Source organism: Chiloscyllium plagiosum, unplaced genomic scaffold (genome assembly GCF_037043375.1).
Source record: "Chiloscyllium plagiosum isolate Xiang-an unplaced genomic scaffold, Cpla_swu_hap1 HiC_scaffold_3, whole genome shotgun sequence".
Lineage (NCBI taxonomy): Eukaryota > Metazoa > Chordata > Chondrichthyes > Orectolobiformes > Hemiscylliidae > Chiloscyllium > Chiloscyllium plagiosum.
The window spans coordinates 25,026,068-25,047,910 of record NW_028270141.1 but is presented as its reverse complement, the minus strand read 5'-3'; the positions used below and the strand labels follow the sequence as shown (position 1 = coordinate 25,047,910).

The following is a 21,843-nucleotide window of genomic DNA, read 5'->3' as shown; positions in this document are numbered from 1 at the left end:
TATCACTTCCTGTTTATCAATTATTGTTATCCTTAATATTTTGTCCTCATTTCCTGAAAATAACCCCCTTGTTCTTAGAGGAAGTCAATGGATTGTTGCATGGAAATGCACACCAAAATCCGGGAAGTTAACAAATACTGAAAGTGGAAGCCAGTGTCTATCTACCAAAACAATTTATTTGTATCTCTTAGCTCAAGACAAACACTGACTTACTCTCTCCCACTTCCTAATCCAGCCTGATTCCAGGAAAAACAACCCCTTTTTTTTGAAAACCCACCACCAAATCACCCAAGTGAGAATTTAAACAAGTTACAAACAATACCAACCAGGGCAGTGCAATAATAATATGAGGGAAGAGTAGGAAAAAAGATAGAGGCTAAATCAAAATGGAGTTGGGAGGTGAATTCATCAAGACTAGCCTTTTATTTACTTTTATATCCAGAGATGTTATTACACACAAAAACTAGCCCTATTTTTTCTTTTTTTCCTTCTTTAATGCCCAGAATTGCATAACTGAGTGACTTTCCCTTCACCAAAATCATGACATTTTTTCACATTTTTGTTTTTTAAAATTTTTTTCTTTAGATTATATTTCAGCTATTTTTAAATCAGCCTGTTCAGTGATGTTATTACATGCCTTTGGAGCAGGTGGCACTTGAATCTGAAGGATTATATCTGAAAAAAGCCTTGGGTTTCGTTTTGCAATATCTCTTCTGTTGGCTGCAAAAAGTTCCTTATATTTCTATTGAAGAAGGTAATGGTTCTAAACAGACTTATGTTGGAGACGGCATTAATTTCCACTTAATCTGATGATGTCACACAGACATGGATGGGAATAACGCAGAATAAGTTAAGTCCTTGTGGAGTGCAGTGCTGCATATGCAGATCTCCTCACAATCTTGCCAGCAATGTTTATTTTGTACCATGGTAACTTGTACCATTTGCTATAATGCATTAAATAACATCTCGTTCAAGTAATAGAGTCATTGAGATGTACAGCATGGAAACAGACTTTTTAGTCCAACTCCTCCATGCTGCCTAGATATCCTAACCTAATCTAATCCCATTTTCCAGCACTTGGCCCATATTCCTCTAAACCCTTCCTATGCATATACCCAACCAGATGCCTTTTAAATGGCATAATTGTACCAGCCTCCACCACTTCCTCTGGCAGTTCATTCCATTCATGCACCACCCTCTGCGTGAAAACGTTGCTCCTGAGGTCCCTTTTATATCTTTCCCCTCTCACCCTAAACCTATGCCCTCTAGTTCTGGACTCCCCCACCCGAGGGAAAAGACCTTGTCTGTTTATCCTATCCATTCCCCTCATGATTTTATAAACCTCTGTAAGGTCACCCCTCAGCCTCCAATACTCCAATGTTCATTTTGATAATGCTGTAATGCAATATGTGAACATCGTGATCAAGTCAACAGCCACTTCTCATTGAGTTTCTGTTGGTGGCAGCAAACTATCCAACCAAGAGCTGCCAGTCATTGTATCCCAAAACCAAATACAACAAAAACCTTAAATTGTTCAGTCATCTCTGATCTGTTACTGAAAAAAGATTTAGAAACTCTTCAATCCTGAAATATTCCCATCTTAAACATTTAGCTCAATCCCAGTACAAAGTCTATTTCTTTTCCTCCTCTTACTGTGCTTTCATTGATAATTGTCCCTGAACTAAACTCCTCACAATAATCATATTCAGGTTCTAATCATACCTTCCTAATTGGTCTATAGTTCTCGGCATCCATTGTATCACTCTGACTGCGTAACTCATACCAGTTACCTATTACTAACTCATTACCTCTTATGTAATATCTAATTTACAGAGTCATACAGCATGGAAACAGACCTTTCAGTTCAACTCATCCATGCGACCAAGTTTCCCAAACTGAGCTAGTCCCATTTGCCTGCACCTAACCCACATCCCTCCAAACCTTTCTAGTTTATATCCCTGTCCAAATGTCTTTTAGATGTCGTAACTGTACTTGCATCTACCACTTCCTCTGGCAATTCATTCAACATACAAACTACTTCCTGTGTGAACAAGTTGCCCTTCAAGTCTCTTTTAAATCTTTCTCCTCTCACCTTAAAATTATACAGTATGGTTTTGATCACCCTACCCCAAAGGAAAAGATCTTTGCTGTCTTCTCGACACTAAGTCTAGATATTACGATATCCTTAAGCAGAATTAGGAAAACCTTCCTGGCCCATCTCCTTTATTTTTACATATCAGTATTCACTCCTTTGGTATGTTCTTTTCCTCTACCCATTTCTATATCTTTATTTCGCCATGAGTATGGAATAACTATAGTTCTCACAGAATAGCAGTTGAGAGTTATGCATACAGAATCAGAAATCCCTACTGTGCAGAAAGAGGCTATTTTGGCTCATGGAGTCTCACTGATCATCCGAAGAGCTCCCAGCCAGACCTAACCACCCATCCTACCAACGTAACCACGCATTTATCATAGCTAATCACCTAGACTACACACCCCTGAACACAGCAGGGCAACTTAGCACAGCCAATCCACCTAACTTGCCCATCTCTGAATTGTGGGAAGTAACCAGAGCACCCAGCGGAACCCCACACAGACAAGGGAGAACATGCAAACTCCACACAGACAGACAGTTACCTAAGGCTGGAATCGAACCTGGGTCCCCAATGCTGTGAGGCAGCAGTGCTAATCACTGTGCCATCATGCCTATAATGAAATTTATTTCCACTCCTTCATAAGGTCCTGGAAAAGCGCAACACATTTTTAAGCTCTGATCTCCAGCACCTGCAGTCCTCACTTTCTTCATAAAGTCCTGTCTTATTCCTCTTCCTTTAAACTGTTTTAATTCACAAGGAGCACCACAGTCAGTACTTTTGCATATGCTGAAATTGTTCAATTCTAGGCTGTCTGCTTATTGATTTTTGAATGCTCCCCCTCATGTCTTCAATCTTCTCCAATTCATGCTAACTATTCTATTTACCATCTCCACCAAGAGATTGATGTCAGTGGAGTTCAGCCCTATTTGGTACAGTTTCTATTCTCCCAAAATTTACTTCATGCTCCAAAGATCAAAATCCTTTTCCTCCTGTGTCACATTTTTTCCACACACATTTTCCTGTCTAATCCTATGCTGCGTATATCGTCCAGAATGTGCGACTGAGTAATCCAAAGACTTTTCCTTTTCTTAATTTCCAGCATTCGATACAAAAATTTCATGTTTTTCATATTTTAAGCATGAGCTCTCAGTCTCCTGACATTTTAATTGTCTACTTTGCTCCCATTTTGACTATTCTGTTTCATCCTGCTGCAGTGTTCCAGTGAAACTCACTGCCAGCTGAGGAACCTTATCTTCAGAATGGACATTTTAGAATCTCCTGAGTTCAACATCGAATTTAACAATTTTAGACAATAACCTTTGATCCTATTTTCTTTATTGTTTCTTGTTGATTTCAATTGTTGCTCTAATTTCCCTCTTATTTCCCTCACGTTGATGACAATTACTTTCACACCTCTTCTGGACATCTCTTAATTTTGTTAATCATACTGCTATCAGAAACCTTTTGTCAATTAATTCATCCTGCCCTCTACATAATCCTTCATTTCTTCCTACAAGTGTTCTTCCTGTCATTCGACGAAAACCTATCACTTTTCTAACTTTCCTTAGTTCTGATGAAGGTCACGGACCTGAAATCGTGGAATCCCTACCGTGTGGAAGGAGGCCCGGCCCATCAAGTCCAGACTGACCCTCTAAAGGACATTCCACCCAGAAACATCCCCTTACCCTATCCCTATAACCCTACATTTCCCACGACTAAACCACCTAGCCTGCACATCCCTCGACACAATTTAGCATGGCCAATCCACCTAACCTGCACATCTTCGGATTGTGGGAGGACACCCATGCAGGTATGGAGAGAATGTGCAAACTCCACACAGTCACTCAAGGTTGGAATTGAATCTGGGTCCCTCCTGCTGTGAGCGAACAGTGCTAACAACTGAGCCACCATGCCACAAATACTTGCTGGGTTTTTTTCCTCTCTGCAGTTGCTGCCTGACAGCTCACTTTTTCCACCATTTTCTGTCTGAAAACCAATAGTAGTTGTGGAAATCCATCACTATGAAGTACTTTAAGTAATGCTTAAAACTTCAGAGAAGATAAACTATTCTTTAAAACAGTATTTATATCATTTAAATCATTACTTGAATTTTAACAATGCATTAATGGAATGAACTTTCTGATTATAGGAAACGCAGAGAGGTGTTTGATTGCGGGAACCAGAAAGAAGGCTACCAGAAAGATGAAATGATGCAGCACTAAAGGATCAAAAATCAAATAAATACTGTCCTAATACCACCACATGACCAACATCAACAACACTAGCCCAGATCTTCAAGTCTCGGGTTCATTTGGAGACCAGCAATACTCCAGAAAGTGAACAACAATTCACTGTGCAGTCCCAATGCAGGGATTCTGCTGATATTGCCCAGAAAGTTTGAACTTCTACTAGGCAATGCCCAAATTTCATAGAACCTTCTGAACCAGTGTCTCAATCTGAGTTAGAGTCGAGACTTCAAAACTTCGAACTTTATTCATTTCAGGAGAATATCATCAAGTTTTAACCCTCATTTGGAATGCTGAAGCAGACAACATGGGCCGAGTGGCCTCATTCTGGGCCATATATTTCTGGGAGTCTCTGCAACATTAGACCAGAAACAACTTCGTCAAACTCCATGTGTAACTATAGAACTGGCCATCAATACTGTCCTCATGCCAAGCCTGGCCAGCCCCTTAATCCATCAACTAATCCCCATGAGCCTTGCCTGACTAATTGCAGCCTGACCTGACTAGTCCACAACATAACCCAACTCAACCTAACAATCCCCATCCATGCCCACTTCAACTGTCTATCATCCTATGTACCTGTTCACTACACCTCCTTGACCATTTATCTGTTGTTCTCACATTCTTCCATAGCTTTTTTTAAAAAAACTTTAGAACATATAAACTCTTGATTGATCAGAATACAACAGTAGTAACATACATAATGGGGTGTGGCTTTAGTGTGAATCTTCTGCACTGCACCTTCTGAGGTTTACTGTCCTGAGTCAGTTCTGAAAGATCTTCCATTGTAACATTAGAGAAAAGCAAACCTGTACTTTCTTTTGTCTGATCAGAGTCATAAATAAGGAGTGGAACCTTCTGTGAGCAATGGAGGTGTTGCTTGTTGGCTGGAGAAACAGTGGGAGGTCCAGTCTACCTCTTCTAAGGAAAAACCCCTGGATCTTCTGCCAATCAAGCAAATCCAAGGACATCACAGGGTCTACCTCAGGAATTAGATACCCAGGAGTGATAGTGCAATCAGTGGGCAGCAGATCCTATGCTTGGCAACACCAGGAAGGAGGATAAGGTCAGAGGAGCGAATCTGAAGAACCGGAACCCATGAGCGAGGTCAGTGATGTGTGTGCGAATGGCATGAGGGGCATAGAATGGAAGGGTTCATTCATTGAGACTAAATGCAAAAGAGTTTCAGGGCCAGGAATAATGGTAAGGGGTGCCCTGCCTGCCAGCTGTCCATGCTCTCTAATAGGCAATAAGTGCCTTTGATTCAACACCCCTCATTAGGTGGCAACCCACACCCTTTCTGCTTCTAGAACTCTACGTGCCAGGCCAGCCTGACACTGAGTTATTCAGAACAGCAGCAAGAAAAGGTCCTTATACGTTCCCTCAATGGATCACCTCAGGGTATCAATTGACAGTGGAGCAGGAAAGCCATGTATCTTCCTGTCCTGAACTTTATTCTGGTGGAGGTTGGAATGGGACCAAGGTTAGTTACGCCATCATCCTGCCTAATTAAACATGCTTCCCCCTTCCTTCCTCACCACTTCCAGGAGCCAAGGATTCTGCCCATAGATTCTGATCCTGATCGGAAAATCCGGGCCATTATATTGGGAATGCACTTGTAATGATTCTTCTCATTGACAGCCTGGCAGACTACAGAGTAAAGTAGAAATGTACTCACTTCTCACAGAATAACATTGTTTAGTATATATAGCAACCAGCAAGTGTAAGTATGCTAATGAGTATTCATTTTAAATTACAATCATTCACAATGAATCTTTTATACTTGAGATAAAACTCAGAGGAGTATTCCATGAAGTAGAGTGTGAAAATGAACAGCTTCAAACAAAGATCTCTGCAATCTCTTCCAAATGGAAACAACTCCAAAATCAAACTCTTTTTGTCATCTTCTTTCAAACAACAGCATTCAAGATGAGCACACCAACAACAAATTAATTTTAGAGAGTTCCTGATTTCAGCACACTGTGGCAAATGTTATTGAATAGCAGTGATCTTTGATAATGAACTAATCACACTGGCAGAATTCATAAGTCCTCCCTACCAACTAGCATTAAAAAGTAATATTTTTCAGTAGTGCTGTTGTACCCAATATGTGGCAATAATTATTTTATTCCACAAATTATACTTTGTGAATTAGAAGCTATAGAGCCAATAAAAGAGTAGACTTTAGTTTCTGGATATGTGTTCAATAATTGATATCAACATAACAATGGTTTCATTTAAACAAAGTTAAAAATCACACAACACCAGGTTATAGTCCAACAGTTTTATTTGAAAGTACAAGTTTTTGCAGGGCTGCTTCTTCGTTGGAGGGGCAAGATCAGCCATGGGAACCAAATTTGCACTCCAATATGCCAACATTTTCATGCACAAGTTTGCACAAGACTTCTTTGCTGCACAGGACCTCCGACCAGCACCATACACCAGATACATTGACGATATCTTCGTCCTCTGGACCCATGGCAAGGAATTACTGAAACAATTACACAGTGATATCAACAAGTTTCATCCCATCATTGGACTTATCGTGGACTACTCTTTAGAATCAGTATCATATTTGGACACATGCATCTCCATCAAGGACAGACACTTCAGTACATCACTCTACCACAAGCCTACAGATAACCTCATGATGCTGCATTTCTCTAGTTTCCAATGTGAACATATTAAAACAGCCATCCCCTAGGGACAAGCCCTATGCATACACAGGATCTGTTCAGATGAGGAGGAACGTGACAGACACCTGAAGTTGCTGAAGGATGCCTTCATAAGAACAGGATACAATGCTCAACTCATCGATCGCTGGTTCCAACGTGCCACAGCGAGAAACCATAATGACCTCCTCAGGAGACAGACACAGTCAAAGTCTGTACTTTCTGGGAGCGGAGAAACTACGCCACGTTCTTCACAGCCTGCAACACATCAATGAGAATGAGCACCTCACCAAGATCTTCCCTACGCCTCTACTTCTCACCTTTAAACAACTGTCAAACCTTAAACAGACCATTGTTTGCAGCAAACTGCCCAGCCTTCAGGACAACATTAACCACAACATTGTACAACCCTGCTATGGCAACCACTGCAAAGCATGTCAGATCATCAACATGGGTACTACCATTACACATGGGGACACCGCCCACCACATGCACGGCAGGTACTCATGTGATTCCGCCAACATTGTTTCTCTCATACACTACAGGCAAGGATGCCCCAAGGCATGGTATATTGGTGAAACCAAGCAGACACTACAACAGTGCATAACAATCGCCAGACAGGGATGTTCCCTCATAGTCAGGAAACACTTCAGCAGTCAAGGACATTTGGCCTCAGATCTTCAGGTGATCATCCTCTAATATGGACTTCGGGATATGCAACAACAGAGTCACCGAGCAAGGCTGATAGCCAAGTTTGGTATCCATGAGGACGGCCTCAACTGAGATCTTGGGTTCATGTCACACTACATGTGACCCCACCACACTGTACACTCACACACAAGCACACATACATAGACACACTCGTACATGATGACACTCACACAGACACTCACTTATGCACACGCTCTCTCACACACTCACTCATATGTATAACCTCTCACAGGCATATACTCCATCACACTCAAGCAACACTCTATCAAGCATGCACACACATGCACATTCTCACACACACATATGCTCACACAATCTCTTCCTCTCTCTGCTCCCCCACCCCAAACACACACACATACACAACTCTGGGATGAATTTGCATTTGTGGATAGATTCTATTTTGTTCAGAAAGCACACAATCTGTAGGCAGTCAGTCCAAGTGACATTTTATAAATTCCTACTTTGGAAACAGAACTTGTCTGACTCAAGGTTGGGATGCACTCAGACTCTAATTCACACCTTTAATATATTGTCTGAGCTGAGATGTCACCTTTATTTATACTGATAAATCCTTAAGTTATCTGGGGGCTGTGACTTTAAAGTAGTTCTGGGATTTACATATTAATCAATTGAAACCTACGTTCCCATTCTAAGTGATTGAAGACTTAACAGCAATCTAGGCTTGTTCAACATATTGCAACAATTGTATGACACTTTGGTCATTTACCATAAATTCTGTGTCCTATTATCCTGCCCCACTAGTTACCTGACGAAGGAGCAGTGCTCCAAAAGCTTGTACTTTCAAATAAACCTGTTGGACTATAACCTGGTAATGTGTGATTTTTAACTTTGTCCATCCCAGTCCAACACCAGCACCCCTTCATTAGAACAGGGAGATATTGATGTGTAGATCACATTTTTGAGAATGAACAAATGCAAAACAACAATTAAGGAGGCAGAAATAACAATTCCAATTTAAAAACAAATTTAACCTTAGCAACTTTTTAAATTTTAAAGATGAATTGGGACCCCAAAAGATAGAGATACGTGTAGATTGAAAAGTCCCTATAATAAATCAAATGGATCAGTATACCAATGCATCTGGTGAGATACAACTGGTGGTTAGTGAGGGAAAATTCCTATGAAATCTGGTGTTCTTCTCCAGGGACTCATGAACCTTTCACTAAATTATGTTGGGATATCGGGAGAGCTCTCAGGAAAACACATACTTTCACAGGAATCTAGGTTGTTCCTCTCGCTGTCCTTTCCTCAAACATTTGCATTTGATCTTATGCCTTGATTCCTGAGTTAACAGCTTGTGCCCGAAACGTCAATTCTCCTGTTCCTTGGATGCTGCCTGACCTGCTGCGCTTTTCCAGCAACACATTTTCAGCTCTGATCTCCAGCATTTGCAGTCCTCACTTTCTCCTTCTTGAGTTAACAGTTTATTACGACAAAGGTGAATGGTTTGAATAATCTCTTAGGGAGGAATTCATTGAGAATCTTTTACTCCAGTGTTCTATGTGATAGCAAATCAGCATCCTGATGTGCATCCCTCCTGGATTTGATTTTCACTGAGGTCAGGAATGCGATGAAACAGGCTGCTAATTCGCTCTTATCGATCATATACCGCTGCCCAAATGTTAAAAACACCCAGAAGGTTATGGTTGACACGCCTGTAAAAGTCGAGATGAGGTCAAACCTTTAGACAAAAAGCAGAGGTTTTGACTTTTAAACTAGTGATACTTTCACAGGGTTAAAATCCATGCCAGATCTTTGGAACAGCCAAGCCGCCAATAATGACACTGACGCTCGTTGCTGGCATGGTGCGCAGCAGGGAACAGATGTCCCAGGCTATCTACCGGTATTTCTGACGTTTAAATGAGAAAAGAGCAATTGTGACAAATTCTCACTAGATTATTCCTCCTCCCAAAACGAGCACAAGGGGAATGAAAAATGAAGGATTCATTGGAGCCAAAATCTGGGGGGTGTCTTGCACAAGCGACACCCGAAACATGAAGGATTTGGAGGTTAAAGATTGGGGCTCAACTCTCAGACAAGATTGATTATTATTTGAATATAGACAGCACTGGAAAAAATCTGAATTAACTGTGCAAGTGCTATTTGGGAAAAAGCCAAACTTTCCCATTCCCAAAGTGTATTGCAATTTTCTTTGTTTCAACCTCTTTGTGTCCATTTGTGGTAAATACCAGAGCAGCTAAAGCTATGCTTCAACGTTCATGACCTTGGGTTCAGCTTCTGTCAGATTCCCTTTCTCTTTCAGCGTGAAATTGTCAGGAAAGGCAGAAGGATATCCTGAAGTAGGGAACTCATGAGGAAAAGGATTTTTTTTCGCTCCGTGATGCACACCAATGAAATGAACCACTAACCTTGGAAATGAACCTTTGCAATCAGCATTTTTAATTACCTTAACTTGTAGATGTTTACTGTCTTTCTCAACCAGTCAGAACGCAACTCCCTCAATACATCATGTCACTGCTAATTAATGCAAATAAGATAGAAGCACAAAAAGTGAGTGGTTCTGCTCTGCTGATCATATTAGTGTTTCCTCCAATTGAAATTTGGATGTCCAAACAAGGAATAGCTTGTACCTGAAGACTCACATATTTCTATGATATTCTTTCTCAAAAGAGATTTCCTGGACTCGGATAACATTCTAAAATTGCAGTTTATCAGATGTTGTTTTGTAACAGCATCACATTTTAGTATTAATAATACAATTTGTATTTAACTTACTGTCCAGAATCTATTTGAAAATTTTCCTTTCAGGTCAAAGATAAGGGGAATTTTTTTTAAAATCTCCGCTGGGGTTGTGCAACTTTGGTATTCCCCTGCTTCAGAAGTAGCTGGAGATGGGCCTTTTGAATATTTTGAAGGCCCTGCTGGATAGATTCTTAGCAGGGAAGGGAATCAAATGTTATCTGAGGTAGGGGGAAATGTGGAATTCAAACCATACACAGATTAGCCATGAACTTGCTGAATGGCTTGAGGGACAAATGACCTACTTTTGCTCCCAGTTTATATGTCCATACTTTAATGACATGATATTGCTGAATACTGCAGCACCAAAGTGGCGTATCTTGGATTAATCTGGAGCAGACACCATACAGAGCTGTCAATGTCACTTTCTTTTTACTGCTTCCCCCTCTATATTTACACCCTTGACACCAATAGCTTGGGACTCTCCAGGACAAAGCAGCCTGTTTGAGTGGTACCACATACACAAACAGTCAACCACTCTACCACCTGACACTCAGTAGTGGCAGTGTGTACTATTTACAAGATGCACTGCAGAAATTCACCAAGGGTCCAAAAACAGCATTTTCAAAACGCACAACTATTCCATCTTGAAGGACAAGGACAGCAGTTGAATTAACTTTCAGAGAAACTGCTGAATGTGGGTATGGTTGCAACACTTAAAAGACATTCGGATAAGTAATGAATAACATAGAACATAGAAGAATACAGCTCAGTACAGGCCCTTCGGCCCTCGATGTTGCGCCGATCCAAGCCCACCTAACCTACACTAGCCCACTATCCTCCATATGCCTATCCAATGCCCGCTTAAATGCCCATAATGAGGGAGAGTCCACCACTGCTACTGGCAGGGCATTCCATGAACTCACGACTCGCTGAGTAAAGAACCTACCCCTAACATCTGTCCTATACCTACCCCCCCCTTAATTTAAAGCTATGCCCCCTTGTAATAGCTGACTCCATACGAGGAAAAAGATTCTCACTGTCGACCCTATCTAAACCCCGAATCATCTTATACACCTCTATCAAGTCACCCCTAAACCTTCTTTTCTCCAATGAAAACAACCCCAAGTGCCTCAGCCTTTCCTCATACGATCTTTCTACCATACCAGGCAACATCCTGGTAAACCTCCTCTGCACCCGTTCCAGTGCCTCCACATCCTTCCGAAAGTATGGCGACCAAAACTGCACACAATACTCCAGATGCGGCCGCACCAGAGTCTTGTACAACTGCAACATGACCTCAGTACTCCGGAACTCAATTCCTCTACCAATAAAAGCCAGTACGCCATATGCCTTCTTCACCGCACTATTTACCTGGGTGGCAACTTTCAAAGATTTGTGTACATGGACACCAAGATCCCTCTGCTCATCCACACTACCAAGTATCCGACCATTAGCCCAGTACCCCATCTTTTTATTACTCTTACCAAAGTGAATCACCTCACAATTAGCTACATTGAACTCCATTTGCCACCTTTCTGCCCAGTTCTGCAGCTTATCTATATCCCGCTGTAACCTGCCACATCCTTCCTCACTGTCTACAACTCCTCCGACTTTCGTATCATCCGCAAACTTGCTCACCCAACTTTCTAACCCCTCCTCCAGGTCATTTATAAAAATGACAAACAGCAATGGTCCCAAAACAGATCCTTGCGGAACACCGCTAGTGACGGCACTCCAAGATGAACCTTTGCCATCAACTACTACCCTCTGTCTTCTTCCAGCCAGCCAACTCCTAATCCAAACCTCCAACTCACCCTCAATGCCATACCTCCGTATTTTTTGCAGTAGTCTACCATGGGGAACCTTATCAAACGCCTTACTAAAATCCATATACACCACATCTACTGCTTTCCCCTCGTCCACCTCCTTAGTCACCTTCTCAAAGAATTCAATAAGGTTTGTGAGGCACGACCTGCCCTTCACAAAACCATGCTGACTATCCTTGATCACATTATTCCTATCCAGATGTTCATAAGTCCTATCCCTTACAATTCTCTCTAAGATTTTGCCCACAACAGAAGTGAGACTCACCGGCCTATAGTTACTAGGGTTATCCCTACTCCCCTTCTTGAACAAGGGAACCACATTTGCTAGCCTCCAATCTTCTGGCACTACTCCTGTAGACAACGAGGACATAAAAATCAAGGCCAATGGCTCTGCAATCTCCTCCCTTGCTTCCCAGAGAATCCTAGGATAAATGCCATCAGGAGGGGACTTATCTATTTTCACCCTTTCCAGAATTTCCAACACCTCTTCTCTACATACCTCAAAGCCATCCATTCTACTTAATTGTGACTCAGTACTCACATTGACAACAATGTCCTGTTCCTGATTGAATACTGACGAAAAGTATTCATTCAGTGTCTCCCCAATCTCTTCAGCCTCCACACGCAACTTCCCACTACTATCCTTGACTGGACCTATTCCTACCCTAGTCATTCTTTTATTCCTGACATACCTATAGAAAGCCTTAGGGTTTTCCCTAATCCTACCAACTAAGGACCTTTCATGTCCCCTCCTTGCTGCTCTTAGCTCTCTCTTCAGGTCCTTCCTGGCTACCTTATAACTCTCAATCGCCCCAATTGAACCTTCACGCCTCATCTTTACATAGGCCGCCCTCTTCCATTTAACAAGGGATTCCAATTCCTTATTAAACCACGGCTCCCTCACACGATCCTTTCCTCCCTGCCTGACGGGCACATACTTATCAAGGACACTCAATAGTTGCTCCTTGAACAAGCTCCACATATCAATTACACCCTTGCCTTGAAGCTTACTTTTCCAGGCCACACATCCTAAGTCATGCCTCACAGCATCATAATTTCCCTGCCCCCATCTATAACTCTTGCCCTGTAGTGCACACTTATCCCTCTCCATCACTAGAGTAAAGGTCACCGAATTGTGGTCACTGTCCCCAAAGTGCTCACCTTGATAGGATATAGGCCAAGCACAGGCAGGTGGGATTAGATTAAATTACCTACAGTGTGGAAACAGGCCCTTCGGCTCAACTAGACCCTCTAAAGAGTAACCAACCCAGAACCATTTCCCTAACAGTATGGGCAATTTAGCATGGCCAATTCACCTGACCTGCACATCTTTGGATTGTGGGAGGGCATCTTCAACCACATGGGAGGGGAACTTTTGGTCTTGAAAGAAGGAGGACCCGGAGGAAACCCACACAGACACGGGGAGAATGTGCAAACTCCACACAGGCAGTTGCCCAAAGCTGGAATTGAACCTGGGACCCTGGTGGTGTGAGACAGCAGTGCTAACCACTGTGCCACCGTGCCACCTAAGTTTAGTTCGGGATTATGGTTGGCATGGGATGATTGAACCGCCTGATTCTACCTCCTACCCAGGATCCACAAGCCTGACTACCCTGACCGACCTATCGTCTCAGCCTACACCTGCCCCACCGAACTTACCTTCACCTACAATGATACTGTCCCATCCCCCCGGTCCAGGAACTCCCCGCATACGTTCGGGACACCACCCACGCCCTTGACCTCCTCCAAGACTTCCGTTTCCCTGGCCCCCAATGCCTCATCTTCATCATGGACATCCAATCCTTCTACACCTCCACCTACCATGACCAGGACCTCCAAGCCCTCGGTGTCTTCCTCTCCTGATGTCCCCACCAGTATTCTTCAACTGACACTCTTATTCATTTTGCTGAACTGGTCTTCACCCTCAACAATTTCTCCTTCCAATCCTCCCACTTTCTCCAGATGAAAGGGGTAGGATGGTCACCCGCATGGCCCCCAGCTATGCCTGTCTCTTTGTCGGTTATGTAGAATGGTCCATCTTCCAGAGTTACACCAGCACCACTCCCCACCTCTTCCTCCATTACATTGATGACTGCATCGGTGCCACCTCATGCTCTCAGGAGGAGGTCGAACAGTTCATCAACTTCACCAACACATTCCCCCACAACTTCAAATTCACCTGGACCATCTCTGACACCTCCCTCCCCTTCCTAGACCTCTCCATCTCCATCCACGAGGACCGACTAAACACTGCCTTTTTTTATAAACCCGCCAACTACCACAGCTACCTGGATACACTTACTCTCACCCTACTTCCTGCAAAAATGCCATTGCGTATTCCCAATTCCTCTGCCTTCACCATATCTGCTCTCAGGAGGACCAGTTCCACAACAGAACACACCAGATATCCTCCTTCTTTCAAGACCGAAAGTTCCCCTCCCACGTGGTTGAAGATGCCCTCCAACGCATTCGTCCACATCACGCACCTCCGCTCTCAAACCACACCCTTCCAACCACAACAAGGACAGAATCACCCCTGGTCCTCACCTTCCACCCTACCAATGTCCACATAAATTGATCATCTGCCGACATTTCTGCCACCTACAAATGGACCCCACCACCAGGGATATATTTCCCTCCCCAACCCTATCCGCTTTCTGCAAAGATCATTTCCTCCGTGACTAGCTGGTCAGGTCCAAGCCCCCTAACAAGCTATCCTCCCTTCCTGGCACCCTCCCTTGCCTCCGTAGGAATTGCAAAACCTGTGCCCACATCTCCTCCCTCACCTCCATTCAAGGCCCCAAAGGAGCCTTCCACATTTATCAAAGTTTCACCTGCACTTCCACACATCATTTATTGTATCCGTTGCTCCCGATGCGGTCTCCTTCACATTGTGGAGATTGGATGCCTCCTCGCAGAGCCCTTTAGGGAACATCTCTGGGACACCCGTACCAATCAACCCCACCGTCCCGTGGCCCAACATCTCAACTCCCCCTCCCACTCTGCCGAGGACATGCAGGTCTTGGGCATCCTCCATCGCCGCTCCCTTACCACCCAACGCCTGGAGGAAGAATGCCTTATCTTCCGCCTCGGGACCCTTCAACCTAAGGGCATCAGTGGACTTCACCAGTTTCCTCATTTCCCCTCCCCCCACCTTACCCCAGTTCCAATCAGCCAGCTCAGCACCATCCTCAAGACCTGTCCCATCTGTCAATCTTTCTTCCCACTTATCCACTTCATCCTCCTCTCCGACCTATCACCTTTACCCTATCTCCACCCACCTATTGCACTCTTAGCTATCTTCTTCCCAGCCCACCCCCTCCAATTTATCTCTCCATCCCCAAGGCTCCCATCCTCATTCCTGGTGAAGGGCTCTGGCCCCAAAACGTTGATTCTCCTGCTCCTCGGATGCTGCCTGACCTGCTGTGCATTTCCAGCAACACACTCTCAACTCTTACCTCCAGCATCTGCAGTCCTCCCTTTCTCCTGGTTGGACCAAAGGGTCTGGTTCCATGCTGTATGACTATGAGATACATGAATACCACAACCTGCAAGTTCTCCTCCAAACCACAAAATATATTACCATTCCTTCACTGGTTCAAAATGCAGGAATCTCCTCTCCAATGGCATTGTGGGTCAACCTGCAGCAAATGCACTGCAGCGGTTCAAGAAGGTGGCTCACCATCACCTTCTCAAAAGCAATTCGGGATGGGCAATAAATACCTGTCATGCCAGAGGTCACCATATCCCACAAGAGAATTGTTAAACATTTTTAATTTTAGACCAATTGGAGTTAATCTTTGTGTGGCCCTGTACATTGGTCAAAGCAGCCCACCAATCAGGTGGAGGTGAGGTGCAGGACATCCAGCAGCATCTCGGTGGAACAAACCCAATTGTACTTAATTCAGAGAGATACACCATGTTATCACAAGGGAAGATCAACAGCGCCCAGCAACAAGCAGAGTAATTTTTGCTTGGTCAGGAAGAGTTCCTTGAGCCCCATACAGAAAATCATTTCAAGAACTAACCTAGGGCATTTAATTGTCGCCTCCCACTGCCTTTTGGTCACCAGGTGGACTGCAGCGGTTCAAAGAGGCAGCTCACCACCACCTTCTCAAGGGCAACTAGGGATAGGCAATAAATGCTGTCCAGCCAACAAAGCCCACAGCCCTCAAATGAATACAAAAAAACGCCTCACCACACAGGTGGATTTACGCAAAATGTTTACTGCCCATTAGAACACTGAAATTACAACAGGTCACTGACAAGTGGTGTTCCTGCCTAGTTACAGTGAGATTACCTTGTGTTTTTTTTCCACCCTACTTAAAAATCACACTACAGCGGAGAGCAGTCAGAACGGAATTGCAATCTCAGTACTACAGAGTGATTTTGGTCTTACTACCTCTCCATGTCTGTCAACAAAACAGGGTGATAATGAAAACAAAGTTGGCTCTATTACATCATTAATGCAGAGTAAAAGTCAGAAACAGGGAGAAAATTGAAGACTGACCAATGGCTGGCCTATTCTTACACATTACCTGACAGCATTTGCAAAGGTTTGGGAGTGAGAACTTTGATTGTTCCAGTTGCCATAGATAATACATGACCCCAAGTACCCAACTAATATAGGTACATTAGGAACAGAAGTAGGCCACTCAGCCCCTCGGGTCTGCTCTTACATTCAATTATGTTCTGGCTGACCTGCACTTCAACTCCACATCCCTCGATACGCTTACTGAGCACAACTCTATTGCTTGAAAGCTCCAGTTGTCCGAGCAAAGAGACATTTTAAAAAGTATATGCTTCTTGAAAACTAATATATTTGCATTTCACAATATCTTATTTTTAAAAAGTAGATTAGTCAATGACTTTGCACACTCTGTGATGTACTGCGTGGCTATCTTGTACAGCAGAGTCCAGGTTTGATTCTGTGCTGAAGTGGCTGATCAAACCGGAGACAACAGTCAAAACAGGAAGAAATAAAATAGAAAGTTACATTAGCCACAAGACACAGAGCAGTCTGACAAAATATTTGGGCATAGAAGCAATAAAGTGTTAATTCCTGACCAATAAGGGATGCTAAGCAGAAGGCACATATTTCTCCACAGTGGGAGTGAGGGAACTGGTGGGGGAGCGGTGATGATGCTGATGGAATTCAACTTGTTTCCTTAAGGGAGGAGCTGGGCAGTAGAGCACAGAAAACCCAAAAGTCAGTTTAATTTGAAGCCTGTAGAGACTTAACTGTGTAACATGCAACCTTACTGACAGGTTTCCTTTTTTAAAATAACCCTGACTGACAGGGAGCAGTTGTGCTGTGATCAGATCGAACAAAGTCATCGGACTGGTTAGATCTACAGGCCAACTGGAGGTGAATCAATTCTGTTGAGTGTCATGATCCTTGGTAATGGGAGGTGATCAAAGGCCAATTTTGGAGAGGGGTGCTCCTGGGGAGGTGACAGAATGGAAATCACAGGCCTAAGAAGAGGGTGAACCAAGAAACCTTGGATGGTGAGGAGTGGACCAGCCAGAAGCAATAAAACGGATGATGTAGGATTCTTGTTTGACATTGCAAGGGCACCAATAAGTTTATGACTGACTCTCAGAAAGGATTGGACTGGGTGTGAGTTCATAAAGATCTGTAACCTGAATCCAATCCACCCCCAACCCACCCATTTCCAGTTTTATCAGATATGCGATTGGGATGGCAGACAGCCAGAATGCTCACAGATGGCAGGTAGTCACTTTAAATTTAACAGGCAAGTCTCATTTGAATTCACTTGTTGAAACTGAATGCTAGAAGACTTAGTTTTATGGGACTCTGGGTCTAAACGTAGCTGAAGGGCTGCTGGCACAGGAGACATAGCTCTTGACTCACCTTTTGAATCCAAAAATGCCATGTGGACAACCCACATGAGAATGCCAACTTTTACTGTTAGTCTCTGCTTCACTCCCTAGCCATCCAAGGTTTCTTGGTTCACCCTCTCCTTGTAGGCCTGTAATTTCCATTCTTCCCACCTCCCCAAGAGCACCGTTTTCCTCATTCGGACTCTGATCACCTCCCAGCCCAAGACCATGACCCCCAACAGAACTGATTCATCTCCAGTTGGCCTAACTAGTTCATGACCTTCTTTGATGTGATCCATGCAGAACTGCTTTCAGTCAGGATTGTTTCCAAATGGGGAAGTCTATCAGTGATGTTCCATTTCACACAGTTATGACCCGAGAATGAGATTGGCAATGGCCTTTTTTGTCAGGCACCCATCAATGGAAAGGAATTAAGGTAAAGACACACGCAGGAGAGTTAAAAAAAGTAATTAATTTTTCAAGACAGTAAAATAAACCAATACTTACCAGAAGATCATTCTTCAGTAAGGTATTAGCATCCACACTGATGTACTGAGCTTTGCTTTACCTTGGGGCATTCTATTCAATGATGAAAAATGCAAGTATGGGCTGCCATAGAAATATTCATTGTCCATTTCAATCCATTTCTGCTATGCATTCACACTGGTGGACCAGAACTTCTCTTGCATTCCTGCCAAGGCATGTCACAAATGCAATTCAAGTTCTAAGATCATTCCTTCTTCCCCAAGATATAAAAGCAATGGGCTGTATTTGATACTGAGAATTTTATCAGTTAACAGACCCATCAATGTCAGATGTGATGTGAGTTTTTTAAAGCAACTCTAAATAGCTCTTTATGTTTCTGTGTGTTAATTTTCTGTTTGCCTTTAATACTACAGGGCACACTGAAATACTGTTTGACCAGCAAGTCTATTCCTGTCAAGCCTCTCGCTTGTATTCACAGGTAGAGATCGAGTATAGCATGATTACTTGATCAAATTGTACAGCATAGCTGTGCCTAGTCTTTTGCACAGTTGGCATTAGCACACGTTTCCAGCAGGCATTGCTGGATGGCAGACAAAAGCAGAACGCTTCCCCAGTTTTCCTCTACTGCATGCAGAGTTGCTGCAATGCTCTCTCTGTGGTCATGAACCCTGGGCTTTCTCTGACTACATGTCTAAATACCACATCAAGATGGTGCATTTACTAAATTTCCCAACGAAGGATGTGTTAACTATGATTCAAATTATGAGCAACCCAAATACTCGAGAGACTGGGACAGATCACCTGAAAAATAGAACAATAAGCTGCCGTTCTTGATGCACCAGACATTTCATAATGACATTTCCTTCCTTAGCAGCTTACTTCAAAAGAACAAGACCACAGCAGACAAGGAAAAGGGAGACGCCAGTGAAAATGAACACAATTCACAGCAAGAAAACATTTTAGTTGCATTGCATATTAAATAATACTAAGCCCATTCTAGAAGCAGGGATGTTTTATGAAATTATTGATGTTCCCAGATACAACAGCTAATTTATTCATGGCACACAACCTTTTTTTCTCTACCCTCTTTTCAATAGAGTTTGGTAATGTTTTAATATTGCAGACATTATTTACATTGCAAGGAGGTCTTTGCAACTGCCCTGCTAAGCAGCATTGCTTGGGATTTTCCTGTCTAGCAACAGAAATGCTACATTGCTTTCTCAAGCATGAGTATGTGATTGTTATTAACCACTTGGTTACTGATTTCACTGAAACATCATTGCTTGGGGATTTTTTGATTTAAATTTTATATTCTCTTATAATCTTCATCCACATAAATGCATTAGATACTTCATTTTTTAAAAGGTATAATTTCCACATCTCCTTAAAATTGCAACTGAAAGTAATAACAGCCAAAAACCTGTATGTCTGAATAATGGTTAAAATACTAAATTGAATGCCTACTATATCTGAAAGCATCACTGCACAATCACTACTGATTTCAAAAAAAAAAGCAAACTAGATAGAGAGGTTTGTGATTTCCTTTTTCCCCTTCTCATCTTGTTCTGGTTTTTCAATTTATCTAGCTTCCTTTCTTATCAAAGTACTGCTGCTGATTCTGTAGTGCCTCATTCTATTTTGGATTGAGGTTCTTCAGCAACTAGATCAGTATGTGCATGATCTAACTGAATGCCAAATGAGGCCTTTTACCACAAATCGAAACAGGGATTTCTGTGACTACTCATGAAAGAGCAAAGCAGATATTACAAAAATCAGTCAGTAATCACTTTTTTTAAACGAATTGAAAGAAAAGACTGAAGAAGATGAGGAAAACTCTAATGTTCAAAGTCTCCAAATAGAGCTTTCATTTTATGGTTCTGTACCTGAAGTCGTTTGGTGACGTGAATTTTCTTTGGTCCACACTTTGCTCTTCTGAGCCTGTTACAACAGCTGTGATTCCACGCCTGCCGATTCACCAGTTTTCTTCTGAATTCATTTTCTATGGAAAATGAGAGAAGATAAAATCCAAACCAGGAAAACAGTGTGTAAAAACCAAACAGAAAGGAATTATAAAAAATACAGTGTATTTACTTCTTTTGTTTCCAGTAAAAAGGAATGGTAGTAGAAGAAGTCACATCTTTTTTGTAACAAAAAAATATATACTGCATTATTTTCACGTCAAGCTCCAAATTCAATGATACTAATTAAAATTGGTATATTGCAATAACAGACGAAGTGTTAATGGGGCAGCAGTCAAGTGTGTCAGGAAAATGAAGGGACCCTTGGGGGCCTGGCACGGTGTTTATAATCAGCTAAAATCAGCATCCACAGGAGAGCTGCTCTACCATAAATCTCCTAATAGCTTGAAAGCACCACTGCAGATTTGAAAGGAACAAAATCACTTCCAAGTATTATTTAACCCTGCTTGCTACGATATAAAAATCCAACGAAGTAACCCTTATTTTGCGTAGTAATCTGTCAGAAATAAGTTAGTTTTTTTAGATTGTGCAGATAAATATTCAAGGCTAGAAGGACGATATTTTCAAGGCTTCTACTTTGAACTTCACACTTTGTTACTTACATGTTTAGTCAATATCTGCTGTAAAATTATTATTTTCATTCTCATCCTTTTGTTCAAGCAGGAAACCATCTTTCTAAAATCTAAACAGAAATCTTGGAATAGGCATCCTCTAAAAATAAGCTGTTTATCTCACAACAATTGCAAATTTTGGTGGAACTATCTTTCTATTCTTCATTAAAATGAAACAGTACTCAGGTTAAATCTAATTTATTTTTGTCGGCTGCAGCTGTTAGAAATGTTGTTCCTCCTGCCGTCTTCCATGAGAAGAGCGTGCATTTGTGTTTCAGCACCTAGGACAGCAGCCACAGACAGACTCAATCCGCACCAGCGATTTGACAGTCATTGTTTATTTCGGGACTATCTCAAATGAATCAAAACTGAACAAAAAGTTAGGACAGGGCTGCAGATTTACTGTTCCATCTTTCAAATTTCCTCTCCGAACAACTGCTTTAATAATCCAAACTGTTAATTATCCATGACCAGTCAATGCATTTTGGTGCTATTTCCATTTGGACTCAAGGGTGTTGTGTAAAATATGGAGCAACCACAGCGGGTAGAAACGTTTTAGGAGTTGCATACGGTCACATCTCTTACACACGTTATCACTGATGTTTCTTTCCGGTGGTGGGGGAGGTGGAGAGTGAATAAAATGTC

At 42.5% G+C, this 21,843-nt stretch overlaps 1 protein-coding gene across 21 annotated transcripts in view; it reads right to left on the bottom strand.

Annotated features, from left to right (window-relative positions):
- The window catches only part of LOC122541729 (myelin transcription factor 1-like protein), a 558,875-nt gene that overhangs the window by 324,231 nt on the left and 212,801 nt on the right, over positions 1 to 21,843 (bottom strand). For 13 of the 21 annotated variants that reach the window (XM_087978037.1, XM_087978051.1, XM_087978103.1 and 10 more), the window contains one exon: positions 20,492 to 20,607. The gene's annotated coding sequence lies outside the window, so the exon portion shown is untranslated. Of the gene's footprint in view, positions 1 to 18,629; positions 18,814 to 20,491; positions 20,608 to 20,699; positions 20,871 to 21,843 lie in introns of those variants that run through there. The other 8 variants (XM_087978075.1, XM_087978062.1, XM_087978076.1 and 5 more) reach the window with 5 other exon arrangements.